Consider the following 19,828-nt stretch of genomic DNA (forward strand, 5'->3'; position numbering starts at 1 on the left):
TCGTTGTCTTTCAGGTTCCGAGGATGCCATTACCCTTTCCCTCCCTGATGGTGCATCTGTCCATCAAGGTTTAATCCATCTACCACTTTGTACGGCTCGCTGTCAATCTGTTTGCTACTGTCTAACAGGTAGGTGATCATTCAGTTTCTATACATGTATTGATTTTCTTTGTTCTCTTCCAGGTTTAGAGGATGCCATTACCCCTTCCCTCCCTGATGGTGCATCTGTCCATCAAGGTTCCATCCTTCTGCCACTGTGTATGGCTCGCTGTCTATCTGTTTGCTACTGTCTAACAGGTAGGTGATCATTCAGTTTCTATACATGTATTGATTTTCTTTGTTGTCTTATAGCTTTAGAGGATGCCATTACCCCTTCCCTCCCTGATGGTGCATCTGTCCGTCAAGGGTCCATCCATCTGTCACTGTTTACGGCTCATTGTCTATCTGTTTTCTACTGTCTAACAGGTAGGTTGATCATTCAGTTTCTGTACATGTATTGATTTTCTTTGTTGTCTAACAGGTTTAGAGGATGCCATTACCCCTTCCCTCCCTGATGGTGCATCTGTCCGTCAAGGGTCCATCCATCTGTCACTGTGTACGGCTCGTTGTCTGTCCATCAAGGTCCCATCCATCTGCCACTGTGTATGGCTCGCTGTCTATCTGTTTGCTACTGTCTAACAGGTAGGTGATCATTCAGTTTCTATACAGGTATTTATTTTATTTGTTCTCTTCCAGATTTAGAGGATGCCATTACCCTTTCCCTCCCTGATGGTGTATCTGTCCATCAAGGTTCCATCCATCTGCCACTGTGTACGGCTTGCTGTCTGTCTGTCTTCCCCTGTCTAACAGGTAGGTGATCATTCAGTTTCTATACATGTATTTATTTTTTTTTCTTGTCTTACAGGTTTAGAGGATGCCATTACCCCTTCCCTCCCTGATGGTACATCTGTCCATCAAGGTTTAATCCATCTACCACTTTGTACGGCTCGCTGTCAATCTGTTTGCTACTGTCTAAGAGGTAGGTGATCATTCAGTTTCTATACATGTATTGATTTTCTTCGTTGTCTTTCAGGTTCCGAGGATGCCATTACCCTTTCCCTCCCTGATGGTGCATCTGTCCATCAAGGTTTAATCCATCTACCACTTTGTATGGCTCGCTGTCTATCTGTTTGCTACTGTCTAACAGGTAGGTGATCATTCAGTTTCTATACATGTATTGATTTTCTTTGTTCTCTTCCAGGTTTAGAGGATGCCATTACCCCTTCCCTCCCCCATGGTGCATCTGTCCATCAAGGTTCCATCCATCTGCCACTGTGTATGGCTCGCTGTCTATCTGTTTGCTACTGTCTAACAGGTAGGTGATCATTCAGTTTCTATACATATATTGACGTTTTTTGTTTTTTTTTTGTCTTAGAAGTTTAGGACCTTCAGAGCCCCTCCTTCCCTGACCGTAGATTCAGCCACCATCAATCTGTCCATCTGCAGCTGTGTCTGGCTCACTGTCTATTGTTCTGCAGCTGTGTAAAAGGTAAGTGATATTTCAGTTTCAAAACCTGTATTGATTGTCTTTGTTATCTTTTAGGTTCTGAGGATGCCAATACCCCTTCCCTTCCTAATGGTGCATCTGTCCATCAAGGTTCCATCCATATGCCACTGTGTATGGCTCGCTGTCTATCTGTTTTCCACTGTCTAACAGGGAGGTGATCATTTAGTTTCTATACATGTATTGATTTTCTTTGTTGTCTTACAGGTTTAGAGGATGCCATTACCCCTTCCCTCCCTGATGGTGCATCTGTACATCAAGGGTCCATCCATCTGTCACTGTGTACGGCTCGTTGTCTATCTGTTTGCTGCTTTCTAACAGGTAGGTGATCATTCAGTTTCTGTACATGTATTGACTTTCTTTGTTGTCTTACAGGCTTTCAGGACTCCAGGACCCCCCCCTTCCTTCCTAATGGTGGATCCATCAAACAAGGGTCTGTCCATTGCAACTATTTGTGTGACTCGATCTTTCTGACTGCAAGTGTGTAAGAGTTAGTTAATTATTCAGTTTCTATACATGTATTTACGTTTTTTTGTTTTTTTTGTCTTACAGGTTTAGGACTTTCAGAGCCCCTCCCTCCCTGACCGTAGATTCAGCCACCATCAATCTGTCCATCTGCAACTGTGTCTGGCTCACTGTCTATTGTTCTGCAACTGTGTAAAAGGTAAGTGATCTTTCACTTTCAAAACCTGTATTGATTGTCTTTGTTATCTTTGAGGTTCCAAGGATGCCATTCCCCCTTCCCTCCCTGATGGTGCATCTGTCCATCAAGGGTCGAACCATCATTCACTGTGTACGGCTCGCTGTCTCTGTCTGCACCTGTCTAACAGGTAGGTGATCATTCGGTTTCTATACATGTATTGATTTTCTTTGTTGTCTTACAGGTTTAGAGGATGCCATTACCCCTTCCCTCCCTGATGGTGCATCTGTCCATCAAGGGTCCATCCATCTGTCACTGTGTACGGCTCGCTGTCTATCTGTTTTCTACTGTCTAACAGGTAGGTGATCATTCAGTTTCTATACATGTATTGATTTTCTTTGTTGTCTTACAGGCTTTCAGGACTCCAGGACCCCCCCCTCCTTCCTAATGGTGGATCCATCAAAGAAGTGTCTGTCCATTGCAACTATTTGTGTGACTCGATATTTATCCTACTGCAAGTGTGTAAGAGTTAGTTCATCATTCAATTTCTATACATGTATTGACTTTTTTTTTTCTTACAGCTTTAGGATCTTCAGAGCCCCTCCCTCGCTGACCGTAGATCCAGCCTCCATCAATCTGTCCGTCTGCAGCTGTATCTGGCTCACTGTCTATTGTTCTGCAACTGTGTAAAAGGTAAGTGATCTTTCAGTTTCAAAACCTGTATTGATTGTCTTTATCTTTTAGGTTCTGAGGATGCCAATAACCCTTCCCTTTCTGATTATGCATCTGTCCATCAAGGTTCCATCCATCTGCCACTGTGTATGGCTCGCTGTCTATCTGTTTGCTACTGTCTAACAGGTAGGTGATCATTCAGTTTCTATACATGTATTGATTTTCTTTGTTGTCTTTCAGGCTTTCAGGACTCCAGGACCCCCCCCCCCCCCCCCTTCCTAATGGTGGATCCATTAAAGAAGTGTCTGTCCATTGCAACTATTTGTGTGACTCGATATTTATCCTACTGCAAGTGTGTAAGAGTTAGTTCATCATTCAATTTCTATATATGTATTGACTTTTTTTTGTCTTACAGGTTTAGGACCTGCTGAGCCCCTCCCTCGCTGACCGTAAATCCAGCCTCCATCAATCTGTCCGTCTGCAGCTGTGTCTGGCTCACTGTCTATTGTTCTGCAACTGTGTAAAAGGTAAGTGATCTTTCAGATTCAAAACCTGTATTGACTGTCTTTGTTGTCTTTCAGGTTCCGAGGATGCCATTACCCATTCCCTCCCTGATGGTGCATCTGTCCATCAAGGGTCCATCCATCTGTCACTGTGTACGGCTCGCTGTCTTTCTGTTTTCTACTGTCTAACAGGTAGGTGATCGTTCGGTTTCTATACATGTATTAATTTTCTTTGTTTTCTTACAGGTTTAGAGGATGCCATTACCCCTTCCCTCCCTGATGGTGCATCTGTCCATCAAGGGTCCCTCCATGTGTCACTGTGTACGGCTCGTTTTTTATCTGTTTGCTACTGTCTAACAGGTAGGTGATCGTTCAGTTTCTATACATGTATTGACTTTCTTTGTTGTCTTACAGGCTTTCAGGACTCCAGGATGGTAGATCTATCAAACAAGGGTCTATCCATTGCAACTATTTGTGTTGCTCCATATTTATCTGACTGCAAGTGTGTAAGAGTTAGTTCATCATTCAATTTCTATACATGTATTGACTTTTTTTTTTCTTACAGCTTTAGGATCTTCAGAGCCCCTCCCTCGCTGACCGTAGATCCAGCCTCCATCAATCTGTCCGTCTGCAGCTGTATCTGGCTCACTGTCTGTTGTTCTGCAACTGTTTAAAAGGTAAGTGATCATACAGTTTCAAAACCTGTATTGATTGTCTTTATCTTTTAGGTTCTGAGGATGCCAATAACCCTTCCCTTTCTGATTGTGCATCTGTCCATCAAGCTTCCATCCATCTGCCACTGTGTATGGCTCGCTGTCTTTCTGTTTTCTACTGTCTAACAGGTAGGTGATCATTCAGTTTCTATACATGTATTGATTGTCTTTTTTGTCTTACAGGTTTAGAGGATGCCATTACCCCTTCCCTCCCTGATGGTGCATCTGTCTTTAAAGGGTCCATCCATCTGTCACTGTGTACGGCTCGGTGTCTATCTGTTTGCTACTGTCTAACAGGTAGGTGATCATTCAGTTTCTATACATGTATTGATTTTCTTTGTTGTCTTACAGGCTTTCAGGACTCCAGGACCCCCCCATTCCCTCCCTGATGGTGCATCTGTCCATCAAGGGTCCATCCATCTGCCACTGTGTACGGCTCGCTGTCAATCTGTTTGCTACTGTCTAACAGGTAGGTGATCTTTCAGTTTCAAAACCTGTATTGATTGTCTTTGTTGTCTTTTACGTTCTGAGGATGCCAATACCCCTTCCCTCCCTGATGGTGCATCTGTCCATCAAGGTTTCATCCATCTGCAACTGTGTACGGCTCGCTGTCTATCTGTTTGCTACTGTCTAACAGGTAGGTCATCATTCAGTTTCTATACAGGTATTGATTTTCTTTGTTCTCTTCCAGGTTAAGAGGATGCCATTAACCCTTCCCTCCCTGATGGTGCATCTGTCCATCAAGGTTCCATCCATCTGCCACTGTGTACGGCTCGCTGTCTATCTGTTTGCTACTGTGTAACAGGTAGGTGATCATTCAGTTTCTATACATGTATTGATTTTCTTTGTTGTCTTACAGGTTTAGAGGATGCCATTACCCCTTCCCTCCCTGATGGTGCATCTGTCCATCAAGGGTCCATCAATCTGCAACTGTGTACGGCTCGCTGTCTATCTGTTTGCTACTGACTAACAGGTAGGTGATCATTCAGTTTCTATACATGTATTGATTTTCTTTGTTGTCTTACAGGTTTAGAGGATGCCATTACCCCTTCCCTCCTTCCTAATGGTGGATCCATCAAACAAGTGTCTGTCCATTTCAACTATTTGTGTGACTCGATCTTTCTGACTGCAAGTGTGTAAGAGTTAGTTCATCATTCAGTTTCTATACATGTATTGACTTTCTTTGTCATCTTACAGGCTTTCAGGACTCCAGGACCCCCCCCCCCTTCTTCCTAATGGTGGATCCATCAAACAAGTGTCTGTCCATTGTAACTATTTGTGTGACTCGATATCTATCTGACTGCAAGTGTGTAAGAGTTAGTTCATCATTCAGTTTCTATACATGTATTGACTTGTTTTTGTCTTATAGGTTTAGGACCTTCTGAGCTCCTCCCTCGCTGACCGTGGATCCAGCCACCATCAATCTGACTTTCTTTGTTGTCTTACAGACTTTCAGGACTCCAGGAACCCCCCCCCCTCCTTCCTAATTGTGGATCCATCAAACAAGTGTCTGTCCATTGCAACTATTTCTGTGACTCGATATTTATCTGACTGCAAGTGTGTAAGAGTTAGTTCATCATTCAATTTCTATACATGTATTGATTTTCTTTATTGTCTTACAGGTTTATAGGATGCCATTACCCATTCCCTCCCTGATGGTGCATCTATCCATCAAGGGTCCATCCATCTGTCACTGTGTACGGCTCGCTGTCTATCTGTTTTCTTCTGTCTTACAGGTAGGTGATCATTCAGTTTCTATACATGTATTGATTTTCTTTGTTGTCTTTCAGGTTCCGAGGATGCCATTACCTCTTCCCTCCCTGATGTGCATCTGTCCATCGAGGTTTCATCCATATGCCAGTGTGTACGGCTCGCTGTCTGTCTGTTTGCTACTGTCTAACAGGTAGGTGATCATTCAGTATCTGTACATGTATTGATTTTCTTTATTGTCTTACAGGCTTTCAGGACTCCAGGACCCCCCCCCCCCCTCCTTCCTAATGGTGGATCCATCAAAGAAGTGTCTGTCCATTGTAACTATTTGTGTGACTCGATATCTATCTGACTGCAAGTGTTTAATAGTTAGGTCATCATTCAGTTTCTATACATGTATTTATTTTCTTTGTTGCCATACAGGCTTTCAGGACTCCAGGACCCCCCCCCCTTCCCTCCCTGATGGTGCATCTGTCCATCAAGAGTCCATCCATCTTTCACTGTGTACGGCTCGCTGTCTGTCTGTTTGCTACTGTCTAACAGGTAGGTGATAATTCACTTTCTATACATGTATTGACTTGCTTTGTTGTCTTACAGGCTTTCAGGACTCCAGGACCCCCCCCTCCTTCCTAATGGTGGATCCATCAAACAAGGGTCTGTCCATTGCAACTATTTGTGTGAGTCAATATCTATCTGACTGCAAGTGTTTAATAGTTAGGTCATCATTCAGTTTCTATACATGTATTTATTTTCTTTGTTGTCTTACAGGTTTAGAGGATGCCATTACCACTTCCATCTCTGATGGTGTATCTGTCCATCAAGGTTCCATCCATCTGCCACTGTGCAAGGCTCGCGGTCTATCTGTCTACACCTGTCTAACAGGTAGGTGATCATTCAGTTTCTATACATGTATTGACATTCTTTGTTGTCTTACAAGCTCCAGGACCCCCCCTCCTTCCTAATGGTGTATCCATCAAACAAGTGTCTGTCCATTGCAACGGTGTGTGTGACTCGCTATCTCTCTGACTGCAAGTGTATAGGAGTTAGGTCATCATTCAGTTTCTATACATGTATTGACTTTTTTTTTGTCTTACAGGTTGAGGACCTTCTGAGCCTCTCCCTCCCTGACCATAGATCCAGCCACCATCAATCTGTCCATCTGCAGCTGTGTCTGGCTCACTGTCTATTGTTCTGCAACTGTGTAAAAGGTAAGTGATCTTTCAGTTTCAAAACCTGTATTGATTGTCTTTGTTGTCTTTCAGGTTCCGAGGATGCCATTACTCCTTCCCTCCCTGATGTTGAATCTGTCCATCAAGGGTCCATCCATCTGCAACTGTGTTTTGATCAGCCACTGCCACAAAACACACCCTCATTTCTCTTACCCTCAACGCAGCTTCAGCAACGTAAAAGGCAAAGAAGACGTAGTTTGCCACGTAGAGCTCCAGGATGTACTTCTCGCTAACTTCAGGGATGAAGTCCAAAATGATGGTCACGAATACGTTGAGCAGGATTACGATGCACATGCGAATGAAAGGGGGCACTGAAGACAATCTTGTAGCACAGCTTCTGCATGGCTTTCCTGTCAAACCCAACATTTTATTATTCAGGAACCTAAATTCTGCAAAGCACTAACATACATTTCTTTACCTTTCAATCATCACCATAAACATGGATGCTGATTTAGCATAACAGAAACATACGGTCTTATGCAAAGGTTTAGGCACCCATGGCCAAATTCTTTTTTTCTCCAATCTGTTTTTTATTAGAGGAGTGGTAAATAGCCCCTGTGGCTAATCAAACATACCCACAATACTTTCAGCAAATCCTAGTAGACAATTAAGGCTGTTACACACCAAAGGTTTTGAAAATGCAAAATATTAGCACACAATTTTCTCACGTCTCTCAAGTGCTCACACAGGTGTAGCACTTTTTTTTTTTAGTTGAGGGGTTGAGAAGGACTGAACCAACTGTGAAATGAGATTTATTTCATATTACTGTGGAGCTGTGTGCAGATTTCCATGAGGAAACTGTTCGTTCTCCTTTCACCACTGACCTGCACATTTCACTCTTTCTGAGAAGAGACTTTCGGCCCCGTCTCAAATCACATCATACTCTCTACATAGTGCACTACTTAAAAAAACACAACACAACACAAAAATCATTAGACAGTGCCAGCATGGTAGAAACCGAGTTGTCCAGCTGAATGTAACTGTCTTGTACTGACGTGTACTGTTTTGGGTGGAGGTGCTGCTACTTCACAACCTACAAAGTGCACTCCATAGTGGAGAGGGAGTGATTTGAGACTGGGCCTCAAAAAGTAAAGCACAGCATGCTTCTTTTAGGAAAAGTGAAAGAAGTTTCTACACAGATTAAACTGTAGGAGAGCTTCTACACACAGCTCAGATTCACGCTAACTGAGTTTGAGCTGAACAGATCTTGGAGACGCAGCTCCCTCCATAGGTGAGGAAGACACACAGCGAGTTCTAGTTCTAGGTGTCATTAATCACGGCTGGCAGAAGTCACGTCATACTTGAGTCAGCTATGGGGCGCATGCAACATCGCTAGTGCGGTGTTAGCACGTCCTGGCTCGCTCGTGGAAATTAGCATCACACACTTTAAAGCGCATTGCAGGGTTTCTGTGTGGACCATGTTTATGATTTTGAGACTTTATATCATCTTTTGACAGGACCATGGCTATAGCTATCCGTTAGCATAAACTAGCTAACTGCATGCCAAAGTCATCACAAAGTCATATCAAACCTTGTTTTAAACAGACTTGAAGTGGATTCCAATAAGAATTATTTGGCACTACGTTTATACAGTGGGGGAAAAAAGTATTTAGTCAGTCACCAATTATGCAAGTTCTCCCACTTAAAAATTTGAGAGAGGCCTGTAATTGACATCATAGGTAGACCTCAACTATGAGAGACAAAATGAGAAAATCACACTGTCTGATTTTTAAAGAATTTATTGGCAAATAATGGTGGAAAATGAGTATTTGGTCAATAACAAAAGTTCATCTCAATACTTTGTTATATATCCTTTGTTGGCAATGACAGAGGTCAAACAAGGTCTTCACAAGGTTGACACACACCGTTGCTGGTATGTTGGCCCATTCCTCTATGCAGATCTCCTCTAGAGCAGTGATGTTTTGGGGCTGTCGGCGGGCAACACAGACTTTCAACTCCCTCCAAAGGTTTTCTATGGGGTTGAGATCTGGAGACTGGCTCGGCCACTCCAGGACCTTGAAATGCTTCTTACAAAGCCACTCCTTTGTTGCCCTGGCAGTGTGCTTGGGATCATTGTCATGCTGAAAGACATAGCCACGTTTCATCTTCAATGCCCTTGCTGATGGAAGGAGGTTTGCACTCAAAATCTCACAATACATGGCCCCATTCATTCTTTCATGTACACAGACCAGTCGTCCTAGTCCCTTTGTAGAGAAACAGCCCCAAAGTGTGATGTTACCACCCCCATGCTTCACAGTTGTTATGGTGTTCTTTGGATGCAACTCAGCATTCACTCTCCACCAAACACAACGAGTTGTGTTTGTACCAAACAGTTCTACTTTGGTTTCATCTGACCATAAGACATTCTCCCAATACTCTTCCGGAACATCCAAATGCTCTCTAGCAAACTTCAGATGCGGCCGGATATGTACTGGCTTAAGCAGGGGAACACGTCTGGCACTGCAAGATCTGAGTCCCTGGCAACGTAGTGTGTTACTGATGGTAGCTGGTAGTTTCTAACGTTGGTCCCAGCTTTCTGCAGGTCATTCACTAGGTCCCCCCCGTGTGGTTCTGGGATTTTTGCTCACTGTTCTTGTGATCATTTTGACCTCACGGGCTGAGATCTTGCATGGAGCCCCTGATCGAGGGAGATTAGCAGTGGTCTTGTAGGTCTCCCATTTTTTTCTGATTATTGCTCCCACAGTAGATTTCTTCACACCAAGCTGCTTGCCTATTGCAGATTCAGTCTTCCCAGCCTGGTGCAGGTCTACAGTTTTGTTTCTGGTGTCCGTCGACAGCTCTTTGGTCTTCACCATAGTGGAGTTTGGACTGTGACTGTTTGAGGTTGTTGGCAGGTGTCTTTTATACTGTTAACGAGTTTAAACAGGTGCCATTAATACAAGTAATGAGTGGAGGACAGAGAAGCCTCTTAAAGAAGAAGTTACAGGTCTGTGACAGACAGAAATCTTGCTTCTTTGTAGGTGACCAAATACTTATTTTCCACCATTATTTGCAAATAAATTCTTTAAAAATCAGACAGTGTCTCTCATTTTGTCTCTCATAGTTGAGGTCTACCTATGATGTCAATTACAGGCCTCTCTCATTTTTTTAAGTGGGAGAACTTGCACAATTGGTGACTGACTAAATACATTTTTTCCCCCCACTGTATAAAGGCCTCCTTGGCTTGGTTTGGGAAAAGTGTGATTTATGCATGCAGATTACACTGTGCTAACAGATGCTAGTGTTAAGTGCTACATTAGCCTTGTAGTTGCAGTGCAAGACTAAAGAATGAAACTGTTGCATAATTATTACGAAACACTGTGGTCTTCCTGGTCCTGATTTAGCAACACAGCAAATGTAAATAGAAGGTGTTCTAACGGTGTTCTAACGGGTCAGAACCGATGCAGAACCTCACAGCATGTGCTTGTGTTGGTCTAGTTTCAAAGTGTATTTTCTCTGGTCTAGACGAAATGGGGTTTGGGGGTTGACTTACTTTGAAGGCTTGGTGTATTTGATGACACAGATCCAGTTGATCAGTTTCCAGCACTTGATACTGAAATGTTTTCCCCCCAATCCCAGTACATGTTTGTCATCAACACTCATGAACCTGAGGATAAACAACATGAATTACACCTGTCCTCTGTTTGACATGCCTCTAAGGCCTACTAGTTCCATGCAACATGTCTACACTACAGCACTCAAAATTATTCAACCTCCACTGTAAATAAGTGTAATCTCCAGATTCAGCTCACAATACCACTATTAATGACAACTGCTGTCTCAGATGAATTCAACCCACTGAACATAATCCTGCACACAAGCTAGGGCTAGGATTCAGAGGGCTGGGATGTGTTTTTGGAAGATGATTATCTTGATGAATTTACATTTACACTGAAGGCATTTAGCAGCTGCTCTTCTCCAGAGCAACTTACAAACGTGCTTCACCGTTCACTCACCGAAAATACCCTTAGCTCATTTGTAGAGGCTAGGATCCAAAAGATCATTCCAAGCTTAGAGTCTACTAAACAGTATGGAGACCACAAGTAGTACTCTAGTAAGTAAGACAGCGTTTGAAGACAGCGAGTGGAAGGGCAAGATGGATTCAATCAAGTATTGGGAAATCCTAGGAGAACACATCATGCCTTCTGTGAGGAGGCTTGAGTATCTTTGGACCTTCCAACAGGACAGTGAGCCAAAGCATACCCCAAGTCCCCCAAGGCTTGGTTTAAGAAGTCCTGGAAGGTTCTGCACAGTCGCCTGACTTGAACACCTGAATCCCATAGAAAATCTTTGGAAGGCGGCTGCAGCAGCAAACCCAGCAATATCGGTGAACTGGAGCCAGTGAGGAAGGGGCTAGAAGCTGGTATCTGGCTGGGCAGCACGTTTGCAGCAGGGCAGAACCGCAGAAGGGAGCTCTACTAAGTTTTAAAGAGGCTGGTGATGAAGGGGTCGAATAATTCTGAGACTGCAGTCGTCATTAAAGTGGTATTTTGGGCTGAATGTGGAGAAAGCCCTTATTCTATTAATTTTGTTGAGATATTTAAATTGCTCTTGTTTGATTAGTTTATTACAAACAGATAGCCATGATAATATAAATACCACTATTTTCTGTTACTATGCCTTTAAAGCTAAATAAGCCTATATAAATAATATGTAAATAAGCTCTGTTCTAACTGGCTGCCCTGTTTTGCACCTCATTCAAAGAGCAGGCTGTACTGGGATGGACATGGACTGAGTGGTGAACAGTGAACACCTTACAATCTTTACATTATTACAGTTTTTACACACTACACCAAAACCGTACATCCCATTCACACCCCACAGCCTTACCTCTACTTATCTCTAAGTAGAAAGATTGCCAAAAAAAAACCCCAACACATTTAAAATACATGATACATTTCCTCATTAATAAAATATAGTAATAAAGTGAAAAGAGTTATTTTTAGAAAAAAAAATTCTCATAACATTAAAATAAACACAATTCATTGTGATCGTTGTGTGTGAGTGTGTTAGCTTTGCTAGATCAGTAAAGTAGATCAGGTGAGCTGCAGCTGGAACTTAACACACCCATACAGTGTATGGAGATCAGCACCCGAACCTGTGCTCTTCTAACCAGCATATCAATTACTTTACTGACCAACAAAACGATCTGACCACTGACTTTATGTTTATTTGAGTTTATTCTAATGTTATATAGAGTTAATTACAGGTAGACACTCTCATTGACCACTGACTTCATGTTTATGTTTTTGGATAATTATATGGTATATAGTATTTTCTGGTCACTTACTGCTGAAAGAGAGTTAGTAAATTGTGTTGGCTGAACTATATATCGTACTAATTACAGGATAATGTTCCAAACCCCACCAAACAACGATTCATACGATACATTAAACGATACATTAAAACCAGGTTGTTTTTTTAGTTTATCTACGTTTGTCTGTCACTGTGGAATAAATGTAGAACAGATTTAAATATAAATATTTTAAGTTCATTGCACCACGTTTTTAAGTGTAATGTAATCATACTAAAATTTCTCCTCTTCCATTTGCTGATGACCATTCCATCAGCATATTATTTGGGCTGAGAAAGAGACAGCATTACTTATAGGGTTCATCATCGATATCGTGGTTTAAAAAAAACAAACAAACAAAACAAAAGCCAAGCGGTTCCACATGACAAAAATGAACTTTGGTGTTGACACAATATACATTACTGATGTGCATAAACTGTAAAATATTAATGAAGATCTTTAAAACACTGCTGGCTTGTATTTCAAATCAAGTCACCATCAACACTTATCATAAATATAACATTCTATAAGTAATTCCCTTTAATGTATTCATATAAGTCCAGTTTGTTCTGTAAAATTAGATTAATATTGGCCCTTTAAATGCTTAAAATTGATTTTAAGGACAAATGTGAACAGCAAAGTTGATGCTTATGTATCAATTTATAACCAAAAATGTAACAACAGCTGCTTGAGAGAATGCAACGAGTGTTTAAAACTGCATCAAAGCAAAGAGGACCAACTGAAGAGTCTCCAGCACATGTTACTTTCACCAACAACAAAAAGAACTGCTGCAGGTGGTAAATGCTGAATTGACTCCTGATAATAACCTGAAACCTGGACTGTGGGGGAATCTCTCTTCATTCACATACCTTTTTTCCAGAAGTTTCGTACGGGCTCTTAATGCGTACAAGCCGTGTTACCATCTTCCAGTTGACATTGAACATAGATCAGTCAGCTTTGAGCTTGTTGATGATGTTCTCGGTGGACTCCTCCATGGTCTGCAACAGCCTGTGCACAGTCTTTTGTTTTGCCCAAGAAATATCACTGATGCCTGCCAACATGAGGAGAGATGGTCAATAAATCTGCTAACCTCATCTTTTCCATTCAAACAAGACACATTTTATTTGGATGCTGCAAAAACAGCAGAAAAACAAACTTCTAAGGCTGTGTTTACACAGCAGGGCTATGCGTGCAGAAGTGTGAATGGCAAAACACACACTGAATCGATAACAATTTGGGCCAATGGAGCTGTGTGAACGTAGTCTTAATGTTAAGTCTTACCGATTAGCCTAAAAAACAGGCTTGTTGTGGATCCGTTAATAACAAGGGTAAGAATAACCACTCAGCAGGAAAGCACTAAAATCTGGAACATAGAGAATAAATACATTTCTAATAAACCACAAAATACCTGTAAATATATGTATAAACAGAGCATTTATGCCTTCTAAATCCTAATGCTGCATTTAAAGATTTCTTTTCTCCTTACCAGCAACCAAAGCTGTGTTCTTACATATCTATAACTTTACTGACCAACAGCACATTCTGACCACTGACTTTATGTTTATGTGGGTTTATTCTAATATTGTATAGAGTTCATTACAAGTAGACACTCAGTTTGAAGCAGTTCTAATCGCTGTGTACTTTATCTAAGGTCTTTTTTGGGACTAATTTCCTTGTCTCGTACTAGTAGTTTCTCCAGTCCTTCAGCCTGAAAAGCCATTAGTGTCAGGCTCAGGCAAAAAAAAAAAAAAAAACCTCTGGTTGCACCCCAGACACAAACTAAAGCCCAGCGCCAGTTAAAGCCATATCCAACGCAGGACAGGACGGGCGATAGCAGAAAAACTGTCAACAGCCTGCAAGGACATATCAGCATGCATGTTAGTAGACTGCAGATTCCCTTTATTGATATTAATAATAATAAACTCATATATACCCCAATCAGCCATAACATTAGCAACACAGACAGATAAAGTAAAACCACTGACTATCTTCTACAGTGTCTCCTGTCAAGGGGTAAATATATTAGCAAGTAAACAGTCAGCCCCTGTAGGTAATGTTTTGAAGCAGTGAAAATGAGAATCCGGGATACTTTATCAGAACATCTCAGAAATATCAGGCATGCATTCAGGGTTTTTCTGGTGTGCAGTCAGTACTCATTAAAAGTAACCGGTGAACCGACATTGGATACAGAAGGCTCGCTGATGCACATGGAGGTCCCACCTCTTACAACTTACAGCACTTAAAGGATCTGCTGCCAACGTTAGATTTGATGTCAGATACCACAGGACATCTTTAGAGGTCTTGTGGAATCCATGCCTCGAATGGTCAAATCTACTGGGATGGAACAAGGGGGTGATGCTCAATATTGGGGGTGATCGGTGTATGCCACCTTTCCTAAATAATATGGATAGTAATAATACATAGAAATGCTAACAGTGAACAAGGGTCAAAATAAAAAATTCATTTTGTGTAAGACACACCTTGTAACGGTAATGGCAGGGAAAAGTGCCAAAATGTAGAGCCAGTCATAGAGAACCATGTGCTGAAACGCTTGGGAAGTGATAAGTCCAATGATGAAGAAGATCATTGTATTGGCCAGGTATGTCAACAGTTCCCAAATCCTGCACGAAATCAGGAAATGAAATTAAAAATTAGAAAATAAACATTTAATTTTACATTTAATTTTAAACATTTAAGCAGGACTTTTATGAAATTACAGCCACAGAACATAATGCTGAAACATGCATGACATAATCTTTGGACCGAAAACTGCCCATCAGAAAAATGATAAAAATACAGATACACATTAACTTACTCTATAGATGCACAGTTTAAAATGTACAGGTTAATATATCTGAAAAGTTGATTACTATTTACATCATAGACATTAGATACTGCATTGTTCAATACAGCGCTTTCATCTGGATTTCTTTTTCTATGCTTTATATTATAGCAGACAGAGATCAGATGGAAAAATGCTGGACTATTCCTTCAAGGCACTGATCATAAGAGAATGACTTTAATTTCAGGACTGAAGTTGACCGTGTCAATAAAAAGACCCATTATGAGAATGGCAATAACGCCAGACATTCCCAACCACTGAGCTGTTGAAGGACAGATGTTAATATTTGTACTCATTACATCCACATGCAGCACAGAGGAACAGAGAATGTGGTCAAAAAAACGATCAGGGACGGCTTTTCCAAAAACCTCTGGAATCATGAAGATTCTGCTCAAGAACTGCTCAAATAAGCATCATGTTGAACACTCTCTCCACCACTTCACTAGAAACGATAATGTCACACTGAGATGGGAAACTGGGACATTCAGATCACACACTAAACAAACGCCTTCAAAAATCACTTACCAAGATAGAACGGGATGTACGTCATCGAGAGGCTGACCGTTATTTCAGTGACCATGTCACTGAAGATGTGTGAAAGCCAATAGGTGGTGATCTTTGACCCAACCCAACAAATCCCAGAAGAGGAGTCCCCAAAACTTTCACCATCAGTTTCACAGCCAAATGCTGCTCAGTGTGAGGGACTACCAGAATGTGTATCACTCTGTGATGGACCCTCTGCTCAGAACTCCCTCAGGACATCTCCGTCCCTACAGCCTGCAGCTAGGCCGAGAAATCAAGCAGCGTTTGTGGAAGGAGCTCCGCTGTCCCACTCTGAGTATAAAGGTCCAGCCTGATGGACAGGTCCTTATCACAGAACTGGATACAAGCAGAGCCAAGCTTAGCCAATGCCTAAGCAGCCCAAGAGGAAGAGGAGGAGGCGAAGACACTGAGATCAGGAAAAGCAGCAAACATGACTTTTAACCCCTTTTTACTATTTTAACTACTTTTCTTCTTATTATTGTTATTAAAATGTACTTTTTTTCCTCTCATAACTGAGGTACTGTCATGACCTTTGGCACAGAAATGTGCAATTGTGAAATATAAGCTTAATAATAGAACTGTAAATGTTACATTAGGGTTCACACCCTAATCTATAAACCTATTCTAAAACTGAACTGAGCTTCTAAATTTCACTGAACCAAACTGGATTTAACTTCAACAAAGTACTGATACATAACATGCTTACCATTTACACTATGATTATTTGCACAGCTGTACAGATGTTAAGTTTCTGTAAATGTTTATATCATATCTGTACATAATAGTTTATATATAGATGTCTACTCAGGCTACATATTGATATACAGTATTCATACCTGTCCAAGTACAGATTTCTGATTACAGATTTTTTACAGCTCTTTATTACTTTTTAAACTTATTATTTATTATATATATTGTTTAGTATATTTTTCTCTTTTAGTGTAATACTTGTTAACGGTCTGTTTTTTGTTACATGTCATACTTGTGTTGCTCTCACCAAGTAAAATTGTAACATAGTTGGCGGAATAAAGAGATTCTGAGATTTGGGGTTTACTGTGTAAAGTGGCCTGTTTTCATCTATTTCCAGAGGTAAAAAGTAACACATTCCAACTTCTCTCATTACAGTAGTTTTAATAAAGTATGAGGACACCACATATTTGGCCCATAGGTCATCTTCATCCATCTTTAATCAATTTCAAATGCACAGCTGCCAATAATGCCTCCCAAAACCTGTGAAAAATCTCCACTTTTCCAACCTGAGGAAATACCTAAGCAGTTAGCTGTCTGGATAACTAACACTAGCTAACAGATACTGTGTTCTTTTACTACTGTAGAATAACGAGTGTGAGAGCTGTTCATTCCTGAACATTTAAGCATCCCCTCAATAAATAATGAACTTCATATAAAACCAGTCTGGCCTGCTTGACATTGGGCTGTGTGTAATGCAGCCCGTTACCTCTAAAGAGTTAGACTCCCCTCATGTAGCTTCATTATTACAATTATGTTAAATCGGTGTATACTTTCCTGACGGCTGCCGTAAAGTGATTCACACTCACTGACGTCTTCACTACAAGCGAGACACTTTTACGTCTAAAGTCTGATAACTGGAGTCTGAAATGTTCAAAGTTAATGTAAGACGATTATGAAAAGTTCAATTATTGTGGCTTAAAATTCAGTTTATCATAAAATATTCAAACATGCGACTGAAACAAACATCTTAGACCAGTATAAATTCCATCTTCATCTAAAATGGTCTAAACTGGTTTATGCTGGTCTGGTTTGCTGGTGTATGCTGTTTTTTCTAGAAGGGCAGTTTTTCAAAGGTTTCTGGTCTTAGTGATGCTCTTATACTGTAACACCTGCTGGTGCGAGGTGCGTTCCACTGATGTGTCTGTGTGGATTTTTCACCACTTAAATAGTAAATAAACCTGTTGAAGAATTGATTGTCCATAAAATACTCTTATGAATTATTCACACTGGATGAATTCAGTCTAGAAAACAAGCAGTACATTCTAACAATACTCCAAATACATTCATAATTAATAAATACAATAAATGAAAATCTAAATAAATGAACTAAAATAAAGAAGGACGTTCACTTGTTAGTGTTAGCTTTATGGTAAGGTGTAAATAAGTCAGACCGGCCGGTGCTGTGACACATCCTATCCCCCGACTGTTCCATTGATTAAAATCACGCACGTGATTAACTGCCCATCTTCACACAGCTGTCAGACTTATATGCCAGATTAAAATTTATAGAAAGATATTTACTGATCATTACTGAGACGTTTTTATCTGAATAAAGCGTTGCTATTTATCTTTATTAATCAAATGTTAAACACTTATTAGCACGTTCAACTGATAATGAGGATTCAAATAAAATAATAAAGCAATAAAAAACAACTACTACTAGATAAAACACTGTGAAAGGGGGCAGCTCAGCTGGCTAGCCAGTAGCATGCTAGCTAATACAATCCAAGGGGGATCAGCCTGACTGGCTAACCAGTAGCATGATGGCTAATACAGGTGAGGAGGTGGACCAGCTTGATAGCATGATAGTGATTTGTGTGACGCAACAGATAACACCACTACCGGCCAGTAAGCTACAACAGCATGTGGGAGACTGGGGTTCGATTCCTGGTCTGGGTGACTGTGCTCCGCTACACCACTTGGGCAAGACTCCTAACACTACATTGGCCCACTTCTGTAATGCAAGTAACCTTGTAAGTCGCTCTGGATAAGAGCATCAGCTAAATGTCCTAAATACAGCTCAGCTGCCTAACGAGTAGCATGTTAGCTACATCAGCTGGTTAACGTATTGTGTCCTAAATGGTCCTTCTGTAAGATGAGGTCAGAGGGGATAGGATGTGTCCTGTTAGAGTACGGTCAGTGTAATTGTTGCTTTCTCTCCGTCTAGCAGCCGGCATCTGTAACTGACCAACACTAATCATGAAATAAATGAGGAGGTCCAGTGACTCTGCTGCTGCTGTTCCAGAGAACTTGTAGCTCCACTATTGTGGACTTTATATGACCAACACTATTAGACATTATTCTAAATGGATAAAGCACTTGATTATGCCCTCCGTTTTGTTCGGACACTAGAGGACGCTCAACCGCAAGTCTAAAATGAATGGGTCCATACAGAGCTTTTGTGCAAAAATAATAATGCTCCTACATTTTGATATAGATAACTGCTCACGTTCTCGACACAGTACATCATAAAACAACTCAACACACATTTTAATCAATTATGAGACATAATTCAAGACGTCAGTGAGTCTGACCAGCCGATAAGCAGATCAGTTCACCAGTCAATCAGCACTCAGTAACCAGAATGGAAGCGGTTTCTGCTCTACATCTGTTTCCTGTAGGGCAGGATGTGTACGCTGTTACATTTTTTTCTTATTAAATTATGTAAGGATTTCTTCTGCTTTAGTAATTAAAGATCATTCCTGCCTGAAAGACCAGAAAAAAACATTCAAACATTTTTAACCACTGAAGTCCTATAATTGTTGATTAAAAGTGTGTTGAGTTGTTTTCCTCTGTTCTGTGTTACAGTGAGAGCTGTTATCTGTATAAAAATGATGAATCATTTATAAATTACTATTTTGAACAGCTTCATATAGACCCATTGTTTTGGACTCACTCTGGGGTCCCTCTAGCGTCTGAACAAAAGACATCGAGTTGTAGGTTACAATATTCTCTAATATGGATTTTATTCCACTATTATAATATCAAATAATAGATCTAATATCTGCAATACGAGAGGGTTATTCTTGTTCCTCCAGCAGCAGCAGAGTCACTGGGTCAAACGAAACGAGCCTCGTCATTTCTTTAATGATAGTTACAGTCAGTTACAGATTCTGGCCGCTAGACGGCGACAAAGCGCCAATTACACCAGTGTTACTCCAGTAAGGGCAGACATATGTTTGTCGTAGCGTCTCTGTTTCTGGTAAACGTGTTATTTATAACTGTATATTCAGTGCCAGCATTTAATCATTTATCTGGTGCCCTGATGGTGTCCAGCACTTTTCTCATAATAACAATTATACAACGATCAATGAAAAAATCACCAGTTTAATTTAATTTAATTTAACTTAATGTAGTTTAATTCAATTTAAAAACATCTGTTAAAAAGTCA

The sequence above is a fragment of the Salminus brasiliensis genome, chromosome 21 (genome assembly GCF_030463535.1).
Source record: "Salminus brasiliensis chromosome 21, fSalBra1.hap2, whole genome shotgun sequence".
In the NCBI taxonomy this organism is placed as follows: Eukaryota; Metazoa; Chordata; class Actinopteri; order Characiformes; family Bryconidae; genus Salminus; species Salminus brasiliensis.